Genomic DNA, 10,118 nt, shown 5'->3' with positions numbered 1-10,118 from the left:
AAGTAGCATGACAGTAATCCTAGGTTGGAACAGTTTGCAGAACTGATTAGCCTGTCCAGTACACGCTCCCTGAACGCACCAGGCCCTTGCCACAGGGTCACCACAGGCTGGGGCCTTCGCCCGGCATTGCTGACCACGGCACCATGACGAGAGCAGGGAGTGGCCCAGGAGCTGTGTTTGCACAGCAGCCCTGCCTGTCCCCCAGGATCCCAGCGATCCCAGCAGCGACGTTTGCTCCCCACACATCCTGGCACAGGCAAGCACTCCTGCTGCTTCAGACATGCAGCCCCACGCTGTCATGGCCACACACCTGCAACAGTGCGGTCAGGAGCACTGGGCCCTTGTGCCAAAAGGATACCCCGACCTTGCAGCTGTTTGCATTCAGTTGGTCATGGAATGGCCCCATGATGCCCCTGCCCTCCCTTTGCTGACAGTGACCATTCCTCTCTACCTCCAAGTGCCACGTGAGACTAGAGGTGAGATCCCTCCTGAGCCATCACAGCAGCAAAAGTTCTCCTGCCAGCCCAGAGCTGAGGTAACATTTTTGCTACTACATGAAGCTCCATAAAAATGATCAAGAGTATTACAGATGATGCCAAAAGCTACCAACCAAACAAAAAGCAAGGGGACTTCTTTCAGTTGCAGCATCTTGATCTGCCAATCTGTCCAGCAACAGAAACACAGTGGAGCAGTTGATTTTGCAATGCCCATGCAGCATATGAGGATCCTTAGTTAGATCTTATGTGTTGGGACCTCATGTGCATTTTTGTTGGTAGAGGAGGACCGGTTGCTGAGCAAACCAGCCAGGGTTTCCACAGGTGCAAGTACATCAGAAATTCAGCTATCAGGCACAACAAACAGCACAGATGCTACACAAGTGGTATTTGTATGTTCTGCACCCAGATATGTGACACTACGGTTTAGTACCCACAGCTACTATGCAAAGCACTCGTTCCCCAGGTCTGTGGCAGGAGCTAAGGGAGAAGTGCACAGAGTACAGGTGTTTCAACAGTTGGTGAGAGAATTGCACATAGCCATACCTGAACAGGCCCACTAATTAATGCAGACATGGAAAATGAAGTCTGAACAGCAGTTTTGGCCTCTGTTGTGGTTGAGACACTTAGACATGCTGCTAGTGCCTGTGTGGGGAAGGCAGTGCAAATTGCAGGTGGTTTGTGAAGAGCTGTGTTTTAACCATGTTGCTCTAAGACACCCCATTAAAACCCAGTCATTTCTGCAGTATAAACAGTATATACCATGTCCTGTTAGCCACAAAAACATTAGAGATTAATTTACAGTGAACTGAGATAAAAAGTTAGTTCAGTATATAAATCCAGGCATTTCACCTGCTTTCAAACCTTGGCAAATTACTGAAAAATTGCTTTAAAAGTTGAAGACAAGGAAGATTGTAAGGACACAAAATAATTCTTGCTTAAGAAATGTCTGCCTAGGATTCAGCTGAACTGCTGCACTTTTGCTTTGGTGAGTTAAAAGGAAATCTTTAGGTGAGCTAGCACAAATGAATGTAGTTTACGTATTGCAAATTAGCCATATGTATTATCAAATGATAAAGTTATTCTTTTTGTGAGTAAGTTAGGTAAGAAGTCAGTGTTCTGGTTAAGAGAACAGAACCGGGTGTACCTTTTCTTGCATGCTGGAATTGCTATTCAATTTCTATTCCACATTAAACAGGAAAGCTTTACATTTTCCAACCACGTAACAAGAAAAAATTATTTGTTTAGGTAATTTATGCTGCTGTATTTTTGAATTAAAATAATGTTGTGCCTAACACAAACTTGCAGATGAACTGGTACAAAACCAAAGAATTATGCAAGATACTTAGAGGATGACTGTGTCCAGGGTTAAGATCTGCAAAAGACTAAAAAATACTGAGCATGCAGAAATCTCAAGAGCCTTACTGGGATCTTAAATTGCACAGCATTACAAGGGACTGCACCCTAACTTCTTTGACAAACAACACTAGAGAAGACAGGTTTATTTGGAGCCTCCAGTGGGCTGAAGATGAACATACTATTTTGGAGAACAGCAGAGGGACTCTGGGCAGCCTGGCCTCAGCATTGAACTTTCACCCTACATTTTCTACAGATCAACAACTGACAACAACCACACTCTCAAGGTGAAAAGCCCTTCCATATTTGTAAAGGAGGTGAATAATCATTAGAAGGTCTTCAGCAGCTATGCAATAAGTACTCTTAATATCAGACAGGCTGTAGTAATCACACAGTCCTCCTAAAAATTGCGAAAGCATCCATTGTTGGTGAGGGTCTCCTATTTTTTCCTGATAGCAGAGTGTAGGAGAGAGGACAAGGCAATCCAACAATGATCCTGCAACAGCTGAAGTAAGAAGCTGAGACAACAAATGCAGGTGTCCATATCTACAGGTGGCCCTTCCTTTCTCCCAGGTGTATTTCTTGGGAGTTGTCTCATCCCAGAGGGAGCAGTTACTCAGCAAAGAGCTTCTGCAACTATGCCTGTCCATGGGAAGATGTCTGCTCCCCACTACTTAGAGTAGGACTTTCAAGTCCTTTGTCCAGCTGTCTCTATGAATGGTCACTGCAGCTGGGGATCTTGTGAAACATGTGAAGAACACCTGGGTCCCTGTGTCCCATACAGAGCATCTGCTGACCTTCTGAGAAGATGCAGTTACCAGGTCAGGGCTTTTTTTTTTTGATTGATCATATGCTATAATGGGCTTTTCTTTTTTCTAAACAGCCTTTGAAATGTGGGGCTAGCAGAGGTTAAAGGAAGAGATTTGTTTCTCTCTTCTTGCTTTTGATAGTGCTGGCTGATACAACACACAGGCTGTCTGGGGGGCTCCGTGGTGGAGAACTGGCAGTAAAGTCTTTCTCTGCCCCATTCAGGCTGAAGTTGAATCTAGCTTCAGCAAAGACACAATTCAACCAAAATGAGACTTCTGGCATGGAAGCCTTCCTGTTGGGAGCATTTGTTTCATCTTGGAGCCATTGGAAGAGGGATGGTTTCAGTTTTGGGCTCCCTGTAACCCAAAGGTGCTTTATCTGCCTGTATATGGACTCAAACATTGCAATACTGTTTATCACCATGCAATTAATGTTTTCACAAAGAAACCTTAATAATTCTTAGCATTTATGTAGCTGTTGTTATCTTTAAAGTGTTCAGTAAATACTGTTGTGGTTTGTTTGTTGTATTAAAACGGAAGCCCATTTTCCCTTGGTGGCTGAAGTGATTCACTAACATTGACAGTAGTTCTTTGCATAGTAGTGGTGCCTTTTGTAGGAGGCTTTCTAAGTGCTCTGCAGACACTATAACCTTTGTAAGTTCCAAAATGCATCGCTGAGGGAAGCGAGGAAGTAAATTATTCCATTCACACGCCAGTGAAGCACAACAGCTCTTCATCAGTTCATGTCAACAGACAAGAGTGAATTCAGACATTTAGATTTAGGAATTATGGGGCACTAAATTAATTTCATAGATGACAGGATGAAGATAGATATAATATAAAGATGTGAAATAGAACTGGGGCAGAATAACACAGCAGGCTTTTTCTGAGTTGGGGTTTGGGGTTTCTTTTCCCTTTAAAGTGTCATGTATGTCTCCATATTACACCCAAAAAGAATAAGCTCCACTAGCACACTGATTTCAGGTTTGCTTCTCTGCACGTTCAGAGCCAGAGGCTCAGCCTGCTGTCCCTTGTACATTTATGCAGGTGCTATTAGCCTGGTAACTTCCCATCAGCTGCAAGTGAGTACAAAGGATGTGCAACCAAGCAAAAGGCTACACCAGTGAGTCAAGGAAAAATATAGGGCATTTTTCTTTTATTTTGCTAGTATCAAGCCATTGTGTGATGGGGGTGAGCACAATGAAAAGCCTGCAGGGCATGGAGAGAAGTGACATCCCAGCACAGACAGCAGTGGTGTAGCCTCAGAGGTCCCAAATACATGGAGTGCTTCATTTAGATTATCACTGCAGTGCAGTGTGCAGGGACATCTATTCCGTAACGATACAAAAGGCAATATTGTTCCACTTGACTTGCATATACTCTTCTCCTGGAACAAAACCATCTCACTATTGATTCACCCACCTTTGTTTAGCTTAGAAGACCTGAGAGGATTAGAGCATGAGATCAAATAGCTGCAGGTCATATTTAATGCACTTTAAAATGATGATTATCTGCCTCAGAATCAGAGTTAATTGCAAGAATAATTCACACTTCTTTATTCAGCTAGTCTTAGTGACTATTGGAAAATCCACAAGTTAACCAAATCTGGTGTCTCAGAAATTTCAGAATTGTTGTACAGAAAATCAGGTAGCACAAACCCCAGCCCATTTGTACTTCATTTGATATGAGCACTGAACAGACATAAAATACAGCCCTTGTCTGGAAACCTTGAGTCATTGGTGTTAGAATGTTAAAGTTTGCTACGAGCCTAATCAAAGGTAATACACAAGGCTCTTTTTCCCAGCAACAGAATATTGTACTGCACACCTGGGACTAAATGGAGTTGTGCCTTCTCACAGCAGCTCTCTTTTTGGCCCCTGGGAATGAGAGTTTCATGCTGTTCTGAATTTTACCATTTTTTTTTACCTGACCTTTTATGCATTTGATAAAGCATATATAAATTTATGTAAGTCCATGTGAGACTAATGTTCTGCAACAGGAAGGTTGCTTTCCTAAAAAATATTTTTCCATATCATTTCAACAAAAATATACTACTCAGATTATCTTGTTCTGCATACTTCAATGTCTTTGCTTTCTTCTGTATTCTACTCTTTATACAATACCAGAATTAGTTTCCTATTTACATGAAGACCACTTTGTTCTATTCCACTTGATTGATTAGACTGTTATTATTTTCCAGCTCTTCACAGATGAGATAGCATTCACAGAAAAAAAAAAAAAAATAATAAAGTGAATGGCCTGGCTTGGGAACAGGAAAACTTAATTTAGCATAACATAACAAGGTTTATTTCAAAGATCCAGACATGGCTGACAAACTCCCCATTACATTAATATCCATTAGGTCAGATCTCTCCAAACGGAAGATTATAAAAAGCAACATAGGAACCAAAAGAATAAGACTGTACTTTTAATTAGTTGGTCAAACACGTCTTGGTGGTTCTCTTATTATTCCTGGATGTAAAACTGGCCTTTATACTGATCTGATGTATTTCAGCTAAAAAAAAAAAAGTCAGCACCCTATTGATATGCTTATTATGGTGTGCAGTGGATTATGTGCATTATAAAAAGGAAAAAGTCTACACTGAAGCCCATATTTTTGACACTGTTTTGACATCCCTTTTTTGCCTTATTCCTACAGTTTTCTATTGTGATGAGCTACATTTTGAGTAGCTCATCATCAAAAATTCCTATGGCCATAACTCAATAAAGCATCTCACTCTATTCAGAGAATATAAAGGGAAAGTGCTATGACTGTTCATGGCCTAAGTCACTACAAAGAATGATTTCTGGGAGTGAAAAGCTCCTTAATTTTGCACATGAAAGCATATCAAAACAGTATCAAGAGGCTGAAACTAGACAAATTCAAACTTCAAGCTGTGGATTTTCAAGACTGAGGATAATTATTTCAGAAACAAATTGTTGAGATGGTTCCTTCATCATTTGAGTTAAAAAAAAAAAAAAAGAAAACAGCACAACAAACAATTTCTTTTCATTCTGAAAGATATGTATCACCTGAAACATTTTGTGTTTGATGCAGGAATTACTGGATTAAATTATATGATATGCAGGAACTAACATTATGTGACCATAATAGTCCCTTTGATCTTAAAATATATGAATCAATACACTTTTTGCTTCACCTCCTCTGTGACTTAGGGAGACACTAACTCTCATGGGATCAATAACACGACCCTATGCCTAGCAACTGTGGCAAGATGAAATCTGAGACACATACCTAAGTTGCCCCTAGATAATCCATTTTGCTCTCACAATGTTGACAAGGCACTTTAGCTGGACTAATGCTTTAATGTCTTGCTTTTAATGTCAAATCTGTTGGTTCATAACTGGCACAAGAGCTGTGTAGTGCTGTACCTTGCCAGGGAACAAGGATCAGCAGAGAGATCTGGGATGTGCTGTTGGGGAAATCAGGAAGGAACTGCTTCCTGAAGGAACAGAGACACAACTTTTTGCTATGGCTTGGATCCCCAAATGGAGCATGACACTAACCTACAGTGCAGACCTGAAACAGTCTGCAATTTTATATGGATTGTACAGATATGTTCTCATGTGATATATACATGCACATGTATGCACACATCCAGCATATGGATATAAGGTCTCATATTCCTCTTGGAAAAGTGATATCACAACCTCATGATCTGCTTGCCTGAAATATATTGCATAAGAGGCAGAAGAGTTATTCCACTTTCTGAAGACTCAAAGAACAGCAGGCCCTGCCTTTGCCATGCTACTGCATTGGACCCTACTCACTGGGACAAACTGTTATAAAACTGACAAAATGTCTTCGAGTCAAAATCAGTCTGTTCCTCAGGTGAATTGTAGTTCAGAAACCCATCTCCTGTTGCTCCTAAAAAATCAGATTTTGGTAGTGCCCTTAGGGACTCCTCTGTGACAGTTCTGCCCATATTCTCCACTTGGACAGCAAATTCTTGCCACGTGGCAGCATGGTGCTACAAGGGCTCAGTAAATCCATGGTAATGCAAACCATACACAGCTGTTAGTAGGTCAGACTTCGAATTTTTCAGCATATCAGTGCTTATGCAGTGTCTGGCATGAGGACACACGGCATGTATTTGGTTACAGCAACAAGCACAGAGTGTCTGCAGACTCTGCTGCAATAATCAGCTGCATTTCTACAGTGTTTGCCTTCAACAGCTCAGTGGTTGACACCTGGTTTTGGAGCTCTTGGGCCACATATTGCCACACAATTGGCACTGCTTTATAGAAGAGGAAATTGCACTGGCTAGGTTGGGACCTATCCACGTCATCCAGCAAGTCTGTAGCAAAGCTGGAACAAACATTGAGTCGATTGAATTCAAGTCCCAAGCTTTTGCTAGAAGACAATAAATAACTTTACCTGAGTGTGATAAAAATGAACAAGTTTCAGTGATTTCAATGATAGATACACAAAGGTTGTGATTTAAAGAGTGACTATAGAACTGTCTACGGTTAGATAGGGACACACTGGCACAGGTTGGTGGAGCAAAATACACTAGGGCAGATAAAAAGATGAAAGGATGATAAACAGACTTGACTAAGCATCACCTGACGTATGACTTGCATATTTAAGAAGTACTGGCAGCATCAGCCACATTGCTGTCAGCCCCCTCACTCTGATTTGATTCCATATGGTTAATCTGAAGCCAAGAGCATCTTACCAAAGTAACAGGTACATTGAGTTGTGTATAATTAAATGCCAAGCAGGCCTCCACAGGTGAGGGAGGCAGTCAAATGAGAACTGATCAAAAGAATATGATTCATTTATAACACCAAATAGGATACACCAGGTTTGCTTAGTACTAGCATTATTCTGGTTTAGCTGGAAAAACAGTCTTGGAACAAGCTATAGTGGTTTTGTCTGAGTCTACAAAAAACCAGAGGTATGAGAAACTGGGTGAAACTTCTCACTCACCTGTTGCAGCTTGTCCGCACACAGATTGCAAGACATCCCCAAGGGGAACATCCCACTTTCCCATGTGCTTGTGCAGGGTGTTGCTTACCATAGCTCCCAGTCCTTGCAAGTGCCACTGGGTGCTATTTCAATAGAAATAATAAATGTTCATAACAAATTATGGAGAATAAACAGCAATAGACATTTAATTGATTTTGCTGCAAAACAGTCACGTACTGTGTTTCTTTTGGTAGGCACAAGTAACTATTCAGACAGATTGCCATCTAGAAATTGCAAGGTCAGTACCACTGGGTGTTCAGTTGCTACTGGAAGTGGTAACACAGGTTTCATTTCTGCATTGAATAAAGGGATGGATACACAGTAAGGCCTACACCTCTGCAGGCAACACTCCTGGCTTTCCATCAAACACACAGAACACAACAAAGTTATTTCGCATGAGCTTTCTGGCAAGCAACTTTACACCATTCAGGGTATCCACTGAGGGAAAGGGCTGATTTGAACCTAATGGACAATTAAAGGACTTGTTCAATGAATTAGTAGCAGGTTCTTCTTCCAGGCAGGAAAATTTAGTTTCGTATACGCTCCTGAGAAGCAGAATAAGTGTTTCCCATAAACCTTCCAAGTCCCTAACAGTTATGCATAATCCTGGGTCTAAAAGGGAACCTTATAAAACATAACTTGATAAATGTCCTTCTAAAGGAGCAGGCAGGAATGGGAATGTTCTCTTTTGGGCCGTGTGTATCACAGACAAGGCAATGAGCTGTTGTCAGCATTTTGACCTGGGTTAACTATTCAGGGTTACTTTTTCCCTGTCCATAAGGAATGAGATAACCTTAAAGTGAAACAGAAAACGATGCCAGCTTTGTCATTGATAACACTCATGCAATTGTACTTAAACACCCATGAGCTGCCATCTTCATCCCCTGAAACTGGCACAGAGCCACAACCCAGACTGATGGCTGCAGCAGGACTGAAGGCATTACCTGTCTGCTCACCTGGCTGCCAGGGTTCATAGGCCACATAAAAACAGATACTTGTTTGAGTTTCAGCATCTGCCATTATGCAAGATTTCAGTGTTTGTTAATTGGTCTTCATACCCACACCACTTCAGCTTGTGAGAGCAAAAAGGCAGCACTCTGAGGTATTGCACTGGAGTAATAGTGTGAATTTAGTCAGCCACCTAGAAATACCCCTAAGAGAGTTAGATAAATATTAAAATACTACCCTTGCTCTCTATTTGTGCTGTAGGTGGTAGGCAAGTGTGATGTTATGGACTTAAGTATTTTGTGGTGAATGTTTTCCTTGCAGTAGCTTCCCTCTTGCTTGTTTCACAACATTGTACATTGGTTCTCTCTACTCTCATTCTTAAATCACTTATTCACTATGTAATTTATACAGAAAGAAAATACCATTTCTGTTCAGTCAGTTTTGCTATCCATCACTTTTTTTCACAAGCACTGAAACAAGGTTCTTGCATTTTTTTAACTTGTAGCTATGCAAGCTATACCCACTGCCTTCTCTGCTTATGTGGAGTACCTGGAAAATGTGGCAACTAGTTCCCCTGCTTCTAGGATCACACTGCACAGTCCTGAATATTTTTTTTTTTTTTTATGACGTGAAAGTTAAACCACAATATAACTTTAGCTACACTAGCTTTGTTTTGTACTTGCCAAATGCCAAGTCCTACATTTAGGGTGGAGTAATCCCGCAGAAAAATACAAGCTGGGCAGTGGCTTGGAAAACAGTTTGGAAGAAAAGAGCAGGGTGGTTGGGTGAAATGCTGAAACATGAGTCAGCAAGCTGCATCATCAGCAAGAGGGTGGCCAGTAGGTCAAGGGTTAGAATTCTTCCTCCCTTTAGGACATGTCAGACCACAGCTGGAGTGCTGTGTCCAGGTTTAGGCTCCCCAGAACAAACAAGAAAAAAACAATAAACCAAACCAAACCCCCAACAAATAAAACCCAAACCAAACAAAAACCAACCAAACATACAAAAAAACCCAAACAAAATAAAGATACTGACATGCTGTAGCAAAATCCATTTTACTGCCACCCCGACAGCCTGGGCTGCTGGAGCTGTGAGCTGTGTTTGCTCAGCCCTAAGCAGAAAGCTGGCTCTAGGGACATCTTAGTAATCACGGCAGCTACTAAACGGGAGGATGTGGAGAAGGGGGAGTCACACTCTTCTCAGTCAGGCACCATGGCAGCATAAGAGGCAACAGCCTCAAGATGGAATATGGGAAAATCTCTTTAGATACACAAAAACCATTTTACTCTAAGTGGGCACTCAGTGGAACAGTTTGTCCGAAGAGGCTGTGAAATCTCCATCTCTGAAGCTATTCATAGCCGGACAATTCCCTGAGCCACCTGCTCTAACCGGGCTCTGCTCTCAGCGGAAAGTCGGATTACGTGATTCCCAGGAGGTCGCCGGCCAGCACGCCAGCCCTTGCGGCTCTGCCACCCAGACTAGTCTATGTTTCTGTCAGCAGATGGCAATATCAGCTAA

The sequence above is a fragment of the Aphelocoma coerulescens genome, chromosome 2 (assembly GCF_041296385.1).
Source record: "Aphelocoma coerulescens isolate FSJ_1873_10779 chromosome 2, UR_Acoe_1.0, whole genome shotgun sequence".
NCBI lineage: Eukaryota > Metazoa > Chordata > Aves > Passeriformes > Corvidae > Aphelocoma > Aphelocoma coerulescens.
This window is presented reverse-complemented; position numbering follows the sequence as displayed.